The 15,927-nt window shown below is 43.2% G+C and overlaps 1 protein-coding gene and 1 long non-coding RNA gene across 5 annotated transcripts in view; one reads left to right on the top strand and one right to left on the bottom strand.

The window, feature by feature from the left end:
• Positions 1-15,927, bottom strand: part of Piezo2 (piezo type mechanosensitive ion channel component 2) — a 368,801-nt gene that overhangs the window by 248,983 nt on the left and 103,891 nt on the right. The gene's annotated exons all lie outside the window — the stretch shown is intronic.
• On the top strand, positions 11,744-15,077 carry LOC117719776 (uncharacterized). The gene is made up of 2 exons (XR_004608231.2): positions 11,744-12,128; positions 14,027-15,077. It is a non-coding gene; the product is annotated as an uncharacterized LOC117719776 (long non-coding RNA).

Genomic DNA, 15,927 nt, shown 5'->3' with positions numbered 1-15,927 from the left:
TTTCAAGTGGCAGCAGGGGAAACTTGAATGCTAGGAGAAAGGTGTCAAAGATGCTGTTAAGGAGTCAGAGTGGTACTGAAAGCTCTTTTTATCCTCAAATGTATGATTCCTTCTAAAACAGATGTCCCTCAGAAACAGTTCCAAGATCCTCGGTCAAAGTTTTACAGAAAGAGATAATGGGACTTCAGGACAATGCAAATTAGCTCAGACTAGTTAAATAAAGAGGAAGGAGGGTGGCTTTAGGCTCAGAGTGAGCACATGCCTGCTTCCTGCTGTGACCTTTAGCTCCTCCATTGAGTAGCCTCAGGTGCTTGGGGATAACCAAAAGACAGCCATACCTGTGGGTCTTGTCTGTGCCCTGGTACTTCAAAAGCCTAGCAGATCCTCACTGTTGTTTTCCCCATATGCACAACCCCCAAACCTCCCTGGATCTCTGAGAATCTAAAGAGAATATTATCCGTTGAGGACCAAGGAACATCATTTCTAATCAACACAATGACATTTATAAAAATCCTTTTTTGCCCTGTAAGGTAATGTAGAAAAGTTCTAGGGGTTAGTAAAGAATATTTATCTGAAAATGAGGGAAGAGCTGAGTTACAATTTTAACAGGGCATCTGGGTAATGAGTGCAGTGCTCCAACCTCAAGACAGAGGTAGTGGAGTCTTCCCACCATGTTCCCTTCCTTGGTTAACCCCAGCAAGAGTGGGGTGGGGTATGGTGGTCCATCTCCCTATCTTCAGCTACAAAGCAGAAGCAATTTCTATTACTCTGGTATTCATACTTAATTTCTATTTCTTTGTGTAGTATTGTATTCTGCAGTAGACTCAATTTTCTCCTAAGATAAAATTTTTAAAAAGATACTGGCATACTCACCCCTTTAAGACACTGTTTAAATGAGCACTGATTGCATGAATCCACAATCAGCTTCATATTTTAAATTGAGATAGGATCTGATAAAAATAGTAATAATATAAAAGATAATGAGCTTAAATGGAGTTACCCTATAATCAGGGACAATACTTAAATTAGCTGTTATATTCTAGCAAACAAAATCTCCAGTACAAGAAACAGGTTATCTCTTTTAGAGGTGTGGTCCAAATGGAATCCTATATAGTGACATTTATTGTAGGACATTGTCCTGACTCCTGGTTATCCTCCTGGACTTGATATTAGACCTTAGTGCTGAACACACCACATACTCAGTCATAAAACACAGAGAGAGCTAAGTGAGTGCCGAGTAGGAATCTTCATTCCTGTGGTCTAGTGTTCACAGTGCTAGAAGATTCTATACATGCTACCAAAGGAGAAAGGTGATTACTAAGCTCACTCAGCTGGGAAACGTAAAAGCAGCAATAATCACTGGTCTGACAACACATGCCCGCCAGTTTAATAATGGCATGAATGTTATGGGAATAACCTATCACTTTCTGATTCAATCTAAACACCCCTCCATAAAATAGAACCCAAATATCGCATCATTAACAAGGCCAAGAACAGGTAGCTAGACGGGTCATGGGCCATACAGGAGAATCTATTACTATTGTTCCTTTAAGTAGAAATGGTATTAAAATAACTCCTAATGATTTGCAGCTAAATCCATAGATTAGTACATTGCTCATTTCTCATCGTAGAAGCTTCTTGCTTCTTGAGGATGGCAGTTAACACAGAGACACACAACACCCTTCCCCCTATGGCTCAGGGATCTTCCTGGAAGAGGGGACAGAAACATTGTAAGAGCCAGAGGTGGTGGATGACTTTAAGGAAGCAGTGTTCTCTGGACACAACAAAGCAGTTGCACACATGAGTTCACACTGATGGTAACAGCATACACAAGACAAGCACAAGCCAGACAAAAATCCAACCATGGAGTGGGGGAAGTGGGCATGACATCCCACCTCTAGCTGAGGAGCTATTATCATCTAGAGGCTTCTGGGAGAGGAAGAGTCAGTCTTTTTAATGGTATGACTCCTGTACTACAAGGCAGACCCCATACCCAATAATAGCTGGGCAACACAAATGGAACTTGGCTTTTTGTTTTTTGTTGTTTTTTGAGAGAGCGAGAGGGAAAAGGAAAAAGAGAAAGAAGAGAGAGAGCAAGAGAGAGAGAGAGAGAGAGAGAGAGAGAGAGAGAGAGAGCAAGCGAACATTTAGTGTGAGAGTCAGGGATGGAGATGTAGAGAAGGGAGACAGAGTTGGGGGAGGGGATAAATACAATCAAAATACATTCTATGCAATTCTCAAAAAAATAATTTAGAAAGAAAATAATAATCGGGTTAGAAATTCAAATGTTGGCTTTGTTCTAGATGTGCCCACACCATGACTTGCTTCACATCGCAGGCTCCAAAGCAACAGAACTCAGTCCACAGAACCACCAAATCATGAGCCCAAATAAACCCTTCTTTATTCTGAAATGATTTCCTGTTGTGTTCTGTCACAGAAACACAAAGCTAAACCACGGAGGAGCTGAAAGAAAGCTCAGAGGAAGCCACAAGGTTGAGGGGTTACAGTTAGAAGAAATGAAGGGTGGAAGACAGAATCACATGACAAGCAGCTGGGGATAGTCAACCTTCTGAAAGGCTCTCCAGATCATGAAGGAAATACATGTTTTTAACCTCTGTGTTCGAATATTCTAAATATGAACTAGATGGTCTGCCCTGGAAGTCACTGTGTCCTTGATGGAGGAAGAAGAGGTATTATGAAGATGGAGTACAGAAAAACCCAACCGTGGGAAAGAGAGTTCTCCAGGGAAAGCCTCCTGACATCCCGCAGGACCAAATATCTGAGATTGCTGATGCCCTAAGGACAACTGATTCGTATTTTATTACAAACAATCAAGTCATTAGGGAGGTAGGAATGCTTTTCCACTGGGTATGTTTGGTGCAGTTTATCTCTTAATAGATGCAGGCAATGTCCTTTCAGGGCTGCTGGAAAGCTTGCTGTAAACTTCGCACTCATCTCTTTTCTCTGTGTTTATGATGGTTGAACTGCAGGATGAGTCATGCACATCCTGATAGACTAGCAAGCTACAAACAGCAAGTCTTTCCTCTGCCTGGACCATCTCTCCTCAGTGTGGCCATCATGGACTCTAAGACAGATCCCCTTCTCAGTCTTAGGCCGTGGTACAAATCCACTTGCTTGGGCCATGTAGAAGTTTCTTGTGGCTGTTGTAACAATGTATTAACTAGGTGTACCATAATAAATGACTGACTGCCTCATTGTTAAAGGCTAGAAGCCTACCCTTAAGGTATTTGTGTACTGGCTAGTTTTTTTTTACCTCAGCTTGAAGTAACTAGGGTCATCTGAGAGAAGGATACCTCAGTAGGAAAAAAAATGCCTCTGTAAGATCGGGCTGTAGGACATCTTCTTAATTAATGATTAATATCGGATGGCCCTTCGTGGTCCTGGGTTCTGTAAGAAGGGAGCCTGAGCAAGCCTCAAAGGGCAAATCAGTAAGCAGCACCCCTCCATGGCTTCTGCATCCCCCCCCCCCGTCTTGCTTTATTTCCTGCTCTGACTGCTTTTAATCACAGTGGAACTGTGAGTGAAATAAACCTTTTCCTCCTCAAGTTGCTTTTGGTCAGGGTGTTTCATCCCAGCAATGGTCACCCTAACAAAAGGAGCTTGGTTGTTGCCTATTACTCTCAGGTTGCAGGTAAGTCTTGGCCTTCAAGTGCGTCACTGCAGTCTCTGACCTGGTCATCATCTAGTGCACATGCAGTGTGTGCTCAGATGCACACATGCACATATACACATATTCTTGGGAGCAGAGCCTTCATATTGGATTAAGGGAACAGCTGCTGCTGCATGACTTTATGTTCTGTTCAGCTCATCTGCAGAGACCCTATTCCCCAATAAAGTCTCATTCAAAGGTCCCGGAAACTGAGGGGCACAGTGCAACCCATAACAGAACCCTCAAACACAGTATCAAAAAGAAATCCATTCTATTCCCAAGTACTTCCTCATGTTACCACACCCACCCACATCAGAAAACTGCAGGAAGGACCATGATTTTTCCATGTTCTTCAGAGCTCACATCCAGTCTTGTTGACTTTCAACTCCACGCTACACTTTATCAGCCCTTTCTCTTGTCTTCACCATTAGATGAGGATCAGGGAAGGCCATAGCCTCCCAAGGACCCTCCCTGTCAACAGATTCCCTTCCTTACCGAACACGTTTCACACGGGAGCAAAGCAGAGATCTTTTAAGGCAAGAGACTTACTGTAAAACCCCTCTGTCAAACCTTTCAGGGCTTCTCCATCACAGAGATGGAATAAAAATTCTTCAAGTCCCATGAAGTTCACATGTTCCCCTTGACTCCAGCTCATCCTCCCTATATGTTCTTAGTGTCTCTAGATCACTGGGACAATGAGCCTTTTTCTAGTGCCTGGGACTTCCATGTGCTAACCTCATACCCTGATCTTCAGCATGAGTAGTCCTCCCCCCCAACCCCACCCCACCCCACTCCCCATTTTCAGCTTGGATGCTTCCTTCTCAGAGAGACATGGCCGTCTGACTGGCTCTGCTCTGGGCTCTGCTGTGGATTTTATGAGGACACTCTTGCCATATGTCCTGTGGCACAGAGAGCACTTACTGTGCTGCCCCTAGACACACGTGAGGCACCAAGCTTGTTTCTACATCCCTTGGGATGCTATGCCTCTTTGGTACATTGCATGACTGATTCACTAGCTCCTCTAGTGAACATTATTTTTGTTTTCTGCACACTGCAATTCGTTTTTTTTTTTTTTATCTTTGTTTACTATGGCTCACTAGGGAGCAATTCATGAAACAGGAAGTCCATCAGCACGAGGTCTCCAGTCCCTGACTCGTATATACCACACACTGGTACAATAAGTATTTATGTAATTGGCATATAAGGCGACAGCCCCAGCTGGGACTGGTTTTATCTATTCTTCATCTGATCCAGTACATAACTCTCTTTCTTTTCTCCCTTCTCTTCCTTTCTTTATTCTCTGGTGGGAATTGAACCCATGGCCTTATACATGCTGGACAAGTGCTACCGTGTTGAGCCAGAGCCCCAGACGCTAGTTTTTTTTCCTTCCAAAGAGGCTTTCTATGAAACAAATGACAAAGCTCAATGCCAATCTCCTATGTCAAAGACTGGGATTTGGAGAGAAACTGTGGTTTGAAGAAGGCAAGCCACAACCTAATAGGCCCTGGGCAAGCATAGTCAGCACAGGATAGGCCTCTTTTAAAAGATGAGATTGAGACTTTCACTTACGTTTTATACAGTTCTGTGTGTTCTAATATTTGACCTCCACACTTCTCCTTTGAGAGGCTACATCATCACCCTCGGGTCACCACTGCAACTCAATGCTCTAATGCTTCTGCTGCCTCCAAAGGTCCTCGAGATTCCCTGTAAGAACCTTTCTGCTTCGTTTACATAGAATTGGCATGTGCAGTATGGCCATTTCCCATCATTAGTTCAAGTCAAAATGCAAAATTAGGTATCCTTGGCTCGCGCACGTACAGACTAGTCATTTGCCTGCCTGCCTCTGGCACACATGAATTACTGTATTTTTTCCCTAGGAAAACAAACTCTCACAACTCTCAGGGTTATGAAGAAGATCATGGTGAGTAACTGTTGTTCAAAGTACCCAGTAATTGCAGAGTACGCTCCTGAAGACATTAAAATTTCTAGTCTCTAGCCACTGGCTAACCACTTAAATATAAGTTAGCTTAAAGGCACGGGGTGAATGACATTTTTATACTTCACAAAGTGAGCATTTATTTTTCTAAGCAATTAACTGGTCTCACTCATAAACTCCTTTGTTGAAACCCGAGGCCTTGCGGGCAACTCTCGGAATACCGACTACTGGTCGTTTTATAAGGAGGTCACCTTCCTGCTATTTGGTATCCTGCCCTTCCTCCTTAAGATATTTCTACTCTGCTTCCAAACTAGAAAACTCAAAGCATAAACAGAAACCTGGAAGGGAAAAAAAATCAAAGAAGTTCAGGAGGTGAAAAGGTAAAGAAAGCAGGCGGTGAGTAGGAACTGACTGCTCCATTACCTGAAGCAAGCTCCCCGGTCAGCAGAAAAGCAGACATTTGCGGCGCCACTGAAGGAAATAGCTTGTCTGGGGTGAGGGAGACAAATCAAACGCCAGGTCCCATGGGCCTGGAGCATGATTGTCTCGAGGCCCGGAATGAAAGAAACTCCAGTGCTGTCTACCTGTCTCCCCTGCCACGCTTGCTCCCGCAAAGTCTGAGACCACCTCTGCAGTGCTGAACGGGGGGCCTGGGCATGTGACTATTCCCTAGGGAATAATCTACTCTGACCTCAAGGGTGTAGTGTCTGTGTGCGACTCTCCTTAACTGCGGCTTCCATTCTGGAGAATACATCTCATTCCCTTCAACAAAAGCCTCCTGTGGATGGAGAGACCACGAGTGAGTATTGCATAAGTGCTGCTGAATGAGTCTCCTTTCCTTGAAAAGACTTCGTGAGAGAACTCTGTTCATAGTAGTATTAGGTGGGGATGTGACCTTCTCAAACAGGCCTGATGCTCTGGCCTCCTGAGACATTTGGTTTCTATCTTCTGTTCTGTTTGTGTCTGTGTGTGTGTGTATATTATATATTGTAATATATATATGTGTATATATGTATATATATATGTATATATGTATATATATATATATGACTATGTAGCCCAAGCTGACAAGATCTTATGTGTAATCATTGTGCTATTTATTTATTTTATTTGTTTATTTGTTTATTTATTATTTATTTATTTGAAACAGGATCTCAATGACTATACTGACCTGGCACTCACTTTGTGGCCAGGCTGGCTAAGAACTCACAGAGATCTGTCTGCTACCACCTCCCAAATGTATCAGATAAAGGCATGTGTCAATTTGCCCATTTTTTTCATTATGCGCTCTTAATTACTGAAAGCATCCAGCTGAGGTCTTCCAGAAGGGGTCCTTTCTTGGTTGACCTCATGGGCCCAGTACCCTGCCTGTGTTAAACCTGCACTCACAGGGCAAGTAGGAAAGCACACGTTTTCCATTCTGTGTCCAGGGATGCATTTGATTTGCTGTATATATGTGAACACCTGTGATGCCTTAGACAGCACACTCCACGGTGAGAGAGCCATGGGTGTGAATATGGGGACTTCCCAACCCCCAGGAACCTCTGTTCTTCTAACTCTATTTAATTAAAAAAATACTTATTGCACGTATGAATATGTCATATGCAAGTTTGTATGTGCACCACCTATGTGCCTCATGCCCACAAAGGTCAGGGGCAGCATCAGATGCCTAGAACTAGAGTTACAGTTACAGATGGCTCTAAAGCACAAAGTGGTGCTGGGAACTGAACCCAGGTCCTTTGCAATAGCAACAAGTGTGCTTAACTACTAAAACATATCTCCAGCTCCTGGTCTGTTAACTACTGATGGAAGGTTCCAGGTACTGACTTCCCTTTTAACTATTGGTTTTGAAACATTCTGTCCTTAAGTTGGATATAATTATGAAGCAACGATGACCTCTGTATTCTAGTTTATATGTTCAATGCTTCTTTGTGGAGAGAGCACAGAGAATTCTATTTGTTATTTGGAAACAATGTAATTTACTGAATTTCAATCAGGCCCCCACACAAAAAAAAGATTGTAACTTACACAATTTTCAACCCTGCTGTAACTTTGCAACTGTGGATAAGTTCTTTCTGAGCCAGTAAGCTTGTCACTAGACCAAAACATTCCAGAAATTCACTTAGAAAGAGAAAGGGGTTCTTTTGGTTCCCTGATCTGGAGTTTCAGACTGGGAAGATCCTCTCATTTTCCATCCCGCCTCTGGAAGGGTCTCCAGGAGAAAGAAGAGGAGAGTACATTGCATGACATGCCACTTACTTCATGAACCAGGAAGCAAAGAGGAAGAGAAAATGAATGGGGCCCCATTGTCTCCCTCCCCGAGTGACCTGAGGTCCTTCTGTACCAGGGTGCATGCACTGAGGTCAGAAGACATCAGGTGTCGGTCCTTACCTCCTACCTTGTTTTATGACAGTTTCTTTGTTGCCCTTCTGTCATGTGTATCATGAGTGGTGGAATTTTCAGCTTCTGGGTGTTCTCGTTTTTTGTCAGTCATCTTCCCATAGGCATGCTGGGATTGCAGACACTAACTTTGCATCCAGCTTTAACAAGGATTCTGGAGATTCCAACTCAGGTCCTCATGATCCTGCCTGCAGCAAGTGCTTTTACCCAGCCAGCCCTGTCTCCAGCCCCTCTAGTCATCATTTAATTAATCATAATAAAATGATAAAAAATTAATTATTGAGTATATATGAGTATGTGTGTGTGTGCATATGTATGATATGTGTGGCAGTACCTGTGTGGAGGTCAGAGGAGAACTTTGTGGAGTTGTTTCTCTCCTGACGCTTTTATGTGGGCCTCAGTAATGAAACAGATTCCTCAGGCTTGTGCACCAAACGCTGTACTCAGCCATCTCGCTAACACCCGAGCTCTGTTACTTTTGATCCCCTCAGATCTTATGAGAAATAAATAAAGCAGATATCAATATCACTTGTTGTATATGCTATGTTTAGGGGTTAAGCCAGTTTCTCTTGCAACCTGGGCCAGAACTCAGGCTTCCTGAATGGTAGAGAGGGCTGTGTGATGACAGCCACACAAAATGCTGGTCACCCTATTCTTCACTTTGGGAAATCTAATCTGGGCAAAGAAACTCAGGGAATTCTGTCCCTCCCACATGAAAGACTTGGTGCTTTTCTGGAACCCCAAACTTCTGGATTTAGCACTGACCTTTTCTGAACAGCCAGAACAGTGAGAAAGGATCTGCTATTGCAGTGTAAGACAAGGCTTTGCTCCTGAAACTGTTCAACACCCTCAGAGGTAAATTTCCAGACACTAAAGACTCTATATCAACTCCCATCTGGAGACTTGGCACATCTTCATTGTATAGGGGTAGAATGGGCTTCCACAGTAACTATAGGCTCTGTAAAAGCCCAGGCCTGGGTTTCTGGAAAAGTGCTCTGAGGGGCCCTTTACAGAGCAGTGTCACTGAGTGAGCAAAAGGAAGTGATGGGTGGTGTTGTGTTCCCACGAACAGGGAACAGGTGGAAAGACCAGACTGCCACTGCTTCGCCAGCTTGGGAGGCCAGCTGCTTCCTGAATGTGCCTTAGAGTCCAGAAGCCACTGTCAACGCAAGGCTGAGTGTCCCTGATGTCCAAATCCGAAGTACTCAAAGTGGGAAAACTTTTGCAGCTTTGAAAAGATGCCATTAATGCAAAATTCCACATTGTACAAAACCTAATTTTGCCCATAGATTTCTGGTATTCTTTTATGTTTTGGGTTTTGCTTCTTTGTTGTTGTTCTGTTTTAAAATAGGGTCCCTCTATCTAGTCCTAGGTGTCCTGGAATTTGATGTGCAGACTGTGCTAAAATGCCTGGCTTATGTCACCCCAGCACTCTCTGCATACCCTTTTCAAACTCCTATTGCTTTTCTTCTGTATTATGTGCCAAACGACCTGTCAATACACCTCTCTTAGAGAATAAAGCTGACCGCATGCGTTTCTGAGTGTTCAGCTCCCAAACAGGAAGAAGCAGTGCAACATTTAGTTCCTTTCTGTGAGCCAAGCCACATAGAAGGACAAGGAAAGAAAGGAGAGAAGTAACCAGTAAATCTCTGACTTAACTAGGGTTTTTATTACAGTGTTGAAACACAGTGACCATAAAGCAAGTTGGGGAGGAAAGGGTTTATTTGCCTTACACTTCCATATTGCTGTTCATCATCAAAGGAAGTCCGGACAGGAACTCAAAAAGGGCAGGAACCTGGAGGCAGGAGGTGATGCCATGGAGGGGTACTGCTTTTTGGCTTGCTCCCCATGGTCTGCTCAGCCTGTGTTTTTATAGAACTCAGGACCACCAGCCTATGGACGATACCATCTTCAATGGGCTGGTGCCTCCCACATTTAATGACTAATTAAGAAAATACCTTACTCAACATATCCAACTTGGCTTTTTTCTACTGACTATATTAAAAGCAATCCTGGGACCTAGTCCTCCACTTACTTTTTTTTTTTTTTTTTTTTTTTTTTTTTTTTTTGCTGGTATTCAGCTGGCTTTCCCTTTATTTATTTATTTATTTATTTATTTATTATTGGATATGTTGAATATCTTAAAGTGTATGCTATCTAATGAGAGGACTTTTTCTTGAGAAGTCAGTGCCAATGGGAAAAAAAACATGGTTATTAATTAATGATTTTAGTTCTCTTATTTGTATTAGATATTCTATGCCAATAAATATTTGAATTTTTCTATTTGTTTTTTGTTAAAAAAGAAAAGAAAATACTTTACAGGCTTGCCTACAGCTTAATTTTCTGGAGGCATTTTCTCAGTAGAGGTTCCGTCTTTTCAGATAACTCTGGCTTGTGTCAAGTTGACGTAAGACCAGCCAGCAGAGTCTCCAAGCAGCACATGAGCCAACCAGCAACCCCCCCTCCCCCCGTCCTGCACAGGATTCCTGTTAAGATTTGGTTCTGCAGGGAACTATTTTAGAAATCGACATAGTGAATGCCATGGAGACGTGAATGACTGGAGTCAGTCTGTATGGATGGATGGGTAGAGAATGCCATGGAGACATGAATGACTGGACTGTGTATGGATGGTACAAGGTCAGCTGCCGTGAGAGGACACATCAACCGGGACAGAGAAAAACAGGTGTCAGACCACAGGGCTGGGGAACAGAAAGGGAGTGCTCTCTCCCTACTCTCTAGAGAAAGGTAAAACTTGGAGATGAGGATGTTGGAGTGAATATATAATAATCCTGTGAGCCCTGGGCTCTGCTCTCCCATCTAGACAAGCCTGGGTTCTATCTACTCTCCATGAGTAAGAAACTGCATCAACCACTCAGCCCTGACTAATTCAGGGATCACCAAAGGGTACTCCCACCTGGGAGGCTCTGGGGTGCAAGGTGCAAGAGGTTACAGAGGGGGGGAGGTAAATCCATAAAACAGGGAAATGTAGTCATCTGCAATTTAATTTTTGAGATAATCCAGGCCTTGCATGGGCGATGTCTCTAACCCTCATCTGGCTTCGTCCTTGGCTTCAGATTTTATTTGGACCATTTTCTTCTCTGCGTTTTTAACTGGAGAAAATTTAATTTAAATAACGGTCTCAGGTAATGGGTTTCTGGGTAAATGGGAGTATGGTGGGGTTCAGGTTCCATTTGGGGTCTTCTTTCACAATTATGCTGTGCAAATAAATGTAACAATCATTAACATTAGCTGAAAATGGCCATTCACAATAACTCCAGCACCATGAGACCTTCACAGATCATTTAGAGGCCGGCTCAATGCTGAAATTTCAGCTTATGCCTGGGTAAGTGCTTTTTCCATTTCAGGGGTTTGTATTTTATTATTCTTTTAAATAGCAGAAAAGACTTAAATGTAATCATTAAATATACCAATAAGAGTTTGGTAAGTTAACCCTGTCAGGTTTTTTTTTTTTTCCTGTAAAGATTTCCCCTCATTCTACAGGCTGCCTCTTTACGCGGATGCTGGCGTCCTTTGTTGTACAGAAGCTTTTCAGTTTTATGTGGTTCCATTTTTAACCGTTGATCTTAATGCCTATTACCTTACTTTTCACCCTAATACCTTAATACCTGACTGTTCACCAAATCTTTCTCTGTGTCTATAAGTTTAACTCTACCCCCCCCCACTTTCTCATCTATCCGATTAAGTTCTTACACTGATGTCCTTGATCCATTTGGATTTGAGTTCTGTGTGCAACTCCTTCCTCTGAAGGCTCGGGGTCAGGGGTCATTGTGGAAGAAAGAGGGAGAGAAAGACTGTAAGAGCCAGGGATGATGAATGACCACAACCGAAGCGTTTTCTGGACACAGCCGGGCAGTTGCACATACAAACTCACAGCGGCTGTGACAGCATGCACAAGATCCGCACAAGCTCGAGCCAGACATGTTAGCATGGAGTGTGACAGATGGGATGGAGCCCACTCCTGGATGAGCTAATTGATAGCTGTAACGGGAGAAAGATGGTTCTCTTTAAGGGAGTGTCCCTGGCGGGTTCAACACGTTCCAGAGGACGGTCACACATCTAAAAGTCCACAGTTAGAGCCATGGAACGTGATGGGTTTAAAAGGTAAGATTTCTTGTGATTACTGGATCCGGGAGAGGGTGGGGGAGGGAGGATTAAAATATTCAACATAAAATGTATTTTTTTAAAAAATTTAAAATGAAGAGTTTGACAAGCATAGTCATTCTCTCAGGATGTCCATCTGAGAGTGATATTCCACAGGCTTTGAAGCTGTGCTCCTCATGGTTCATACAGGGTAGCCGGCTGGATGAGCCCTGAGTTCGTGTGAGCAACATCACAGAGGCATAGTGGCTCTGCGTGTTGATGCAGGAGGAGTTCCCTATAAAAATGCTTACAACTCAAAGTATCTCAGATTCGGAACATTTTCAAAGCATGGCGATATTTAGATATAATATGCTATCTCAGGACCTGAGATGAGACCCAAATTTAAACAGGAAATTCATTTACATTTCACATATTAAAGTGCTTGATGGCACTGTAAAGCAACATTTTAAATAAACATAAACTCTGTACACGAAGCCAAGCTTCATGAAGTAGGATTTTCTTCTCCTGCTGGGATGTTGGTGAGCACAACGCTTCAAGTGCTGCGTCAATTCAGATCTGAGGTTTTCAGGTCAGGGATATTCAACCTGTGGATCCAGGTGTGTTTGTGCCTGGCTACATGCAGTGACAGCACATGATGAGAAATACAGTCAGGAGGTTAGGGCTTTCTGTGCATGGCTGTTGTAGGTGGCAAAACCCTACACCATGCCCTTCAGAGGGTACGCCAGGCATGTGTGGACAGTGGTGTGGTTCTCGGGCTTGACCTGGCTGTTTTCTGACACCATGCATAACTAGATACAACTGAAGAAACCAAAACTCTGCAGATGTTAGGATGCATTTGTCTTGGGTGGATCTTCATATACTCATGAAGAGGAGATATAACAGACATTGAATGGTTCTGTGGGATGTGTGGCCCCCACAGCCATCCACAGACCAGTGCCTAGGTGTGTCTTCCTCTCCTCTGTACTCTGTCAGAACACTGCATTAATAACTTTTTTCACTGTCACAATGGCATACCAGGAGGCAGCTCAAGGTAAGGTCCATCAGGGAAGGTATAGAGACAGAAGCTTAAGGAAGTGAGTCGCATTGTATCTGCAGTCAGAAGTACAGGGAGAGGCGTGCTGGTGCTCACTTTCTTGATGTCCAGCCTGGAACCACACATTCCATATAATGGAACTAACTATAGTAAAGGTGTCTCCTCCCCTCTTCATTAGCCCAGTCTAAAGCTTTTCTCACAGGCATACCCGAGGTCAGCCTCATACGCACTTTTGTCAACTTGGTACTATTAACTGCCGCAAATACCTCCCCATTCATTTCTTTAGAAAATATGCATCAAATGCCCCAGTGCCAAGAATACGTTTGGTATCAGGAGTAAAGCTGGAAATATTTTTGATAGGATGCCAGGCAGCAGGGTACCTGGCTTCTAAAGCACCATCCATTGTGAGCCTTGTAATCGCTTATTTAAGAAATTGCAGGAGCATTGGATTAGCTGTGATAATTGTATTAACTCGTGATAACCTCACATTAACTGGGGAGTTAAGCTGATTTCTCACAGTCATGGTTAAAATCTGGTGTAGACCTTCTGTGTATTCACTCTTAAGACTGATCTGAACTTGGCCCCCATAACAGCCCCACTGGGCAGACTTTCAGCCAAGTCAAGCACATCACATCCAGGACGGAGCTCTGGTTTTCCTTCCAGAAGCTCTGCCCCAGCGGAACTCCCAGAGAGAGTCGATGTGCGCCACCTCTGGGCCCGCTGCTAAAACCTGAAGCTTTTCACAAGTTCCCCTAGTCGCTCCCTTCACATACCATATCAAACTCATCTGTAAAGCTGACAATTTCACTTCTAAAATGGATTTTGAAACTGTGTTCATTTTTTTCCTATCTGCTTCCTCACCCAGGGAGCGCCCCAGCTGGGACCTACCCAAGCAAAGGCCTGTTTCAGATGCATGCTTTTTAAAAAAAAAAAAAAAAAAAAGATATTACTTTCTACATCTGTGTGTTGGTGTGTGCATATGACTGCAGGTGCCTGCATGCCCACAGAGGCTAGAGGTTCTATGTCTCTCTGGAGCTGTGGTGACAGACGGCTATGGGCCACCTGATGTGGGTGCTAGCTGCAGGAACCCAACTCAGATCATCTGCCAGAGCAGCCTACTAAGCATCTCTCCAGCCTCTTAGATGCATTTACAACCAACAAACCAGACCTGCTATGCTCCCCCTATGGACAGCCTTTCAATGACTCTATTGTACTTATAATGAAGGGTAAAGTCAACCAAAGAGAAATGAAAATTGCCATTTATGGCACCAGAGATAGAATGGAAGGGGATACTGTGTTAAGTGAAATGGGCCAGGCACAGAGATACAAAAAATCACAAGTTGTCACTCAAGATAAAAGGTTGATTTTGTAGAAGCAGAACATAGAATGGTGGTTAACAGATGCTGAGGAATGGCGGAGAGAGAGTCAGAAGGAAATCAGTAGCAGTATTAATGAAGGAAAGCAGTCTTGGAGCTTCATGGCCCAGCTTCTCAAACACGTGGTTGTCCAACTGAACGCAGAGATCACAAGAACGTTGACAAGAGAAGAGGATTCTGAATGTACAATCGCTACAAATTAATTTAGAAGAAATGCAGAACAAAGTTGAGGTGTCTCTGGCAACATTATCCTAGGCTGCATGGCAGGATTCCACTCAGCCTTGGTTATGAACATGTAACACGATGCACTGGGCACACTCTCATGCAGTGACCATGGATGCTGGCTGAGACACTCCACCTTGGGACTACTGTATGCTTTGAGTCACAGCGTCTCCCTGTACATCATGTTTTATGCTTTTATAGAAGCATAATGGTTTCATCACAGAACACGAAGACTTTCAATATTCCCCTGCTATCACTCACCAATGTGTACCAAATTGATTTACCTTTGGATTGTACTATTAAAATATCGACACATTGTCTTAGTGAGGGTTTTATGGCTGTGAATAGAAACCACAACCAAGGCAACTCTTTTATAAGGATGACCCTTAGTTGGGGCTGGCTTACAGTGCTGCAGGGGAGTTGGGTGTGCAGTAACCTTAAGGAGTCAAGAGTTCTGCAGCTAGATCACGTCACTTGTGTCTCTTGATGGTGAGAGTGCCCTTGGTGGTAAACATGTTTGAGGTCGCAGACAGGGCTTCCTCTAGGGAGCCAGGAAATTTTCACATATGTATTCTAACAAAGGGTCTGTATTCTCAAAGGACATCAGCTTCGTTACAGTGTTGGATTGTGTCTTTGAGTATCTTCTCAAGCACATGAGATTTTCTGTAGAATCATGGGAGGAAGTGCCTAAATGCTACATCCTACCGATCATGATAGGAAGGTGTGAAAGTCACATTAATCCATGATTATGCTGCTGCCTCATAAATATTTTGTAACAACAACAACACTTCTCTAAATCTACAAAGCAGACCCACTGGACCTAACCTTATGTCTAGTCAGCCTATTGCATTCCAATCTCTCTTTCAGAATGCTTGGTTTGTTTCACTACATCAATTTCTGCTTAAAAATGTGTGTCTCTCAACTGAACTCTTTCCTTCAGGAAGACTAGGACCAAGAGACCCTTGTAATGCCAGCCCAAAATTTAAAAAAAAAAAAAAAATAAGTGGAGAGAAATGTTCATCAGCTTGTTTTGAGTCTTACTCATTGTTTATAGGCATCACACTGTCACAAACTCCTTTTAAAATAGAGGGTTAAAAAGAAAGTAGGCAATATTTAGGAAAGGTACTGTGATGGTTTGTATATGATTGGGCAAGGGAGTGTCACTATT

Source organism: Arvicanthis niloticus, chromosome 14, assembly GCF_011762505.2.
Source record: "Arvicanthis niloticus isolate mArvNil1 chromosome 14, mArvNil1.pat.X, whole genome shotgun sequence".
NCBI lineage: Eukaryota > Metazoa > Chordata > Mammalia > Rodentia > Muridae > Arvicanthis > Arvicanthis niloticus.
This window is presented reverse-complemented; position numbering and strand designations above follow the sequence as displayed.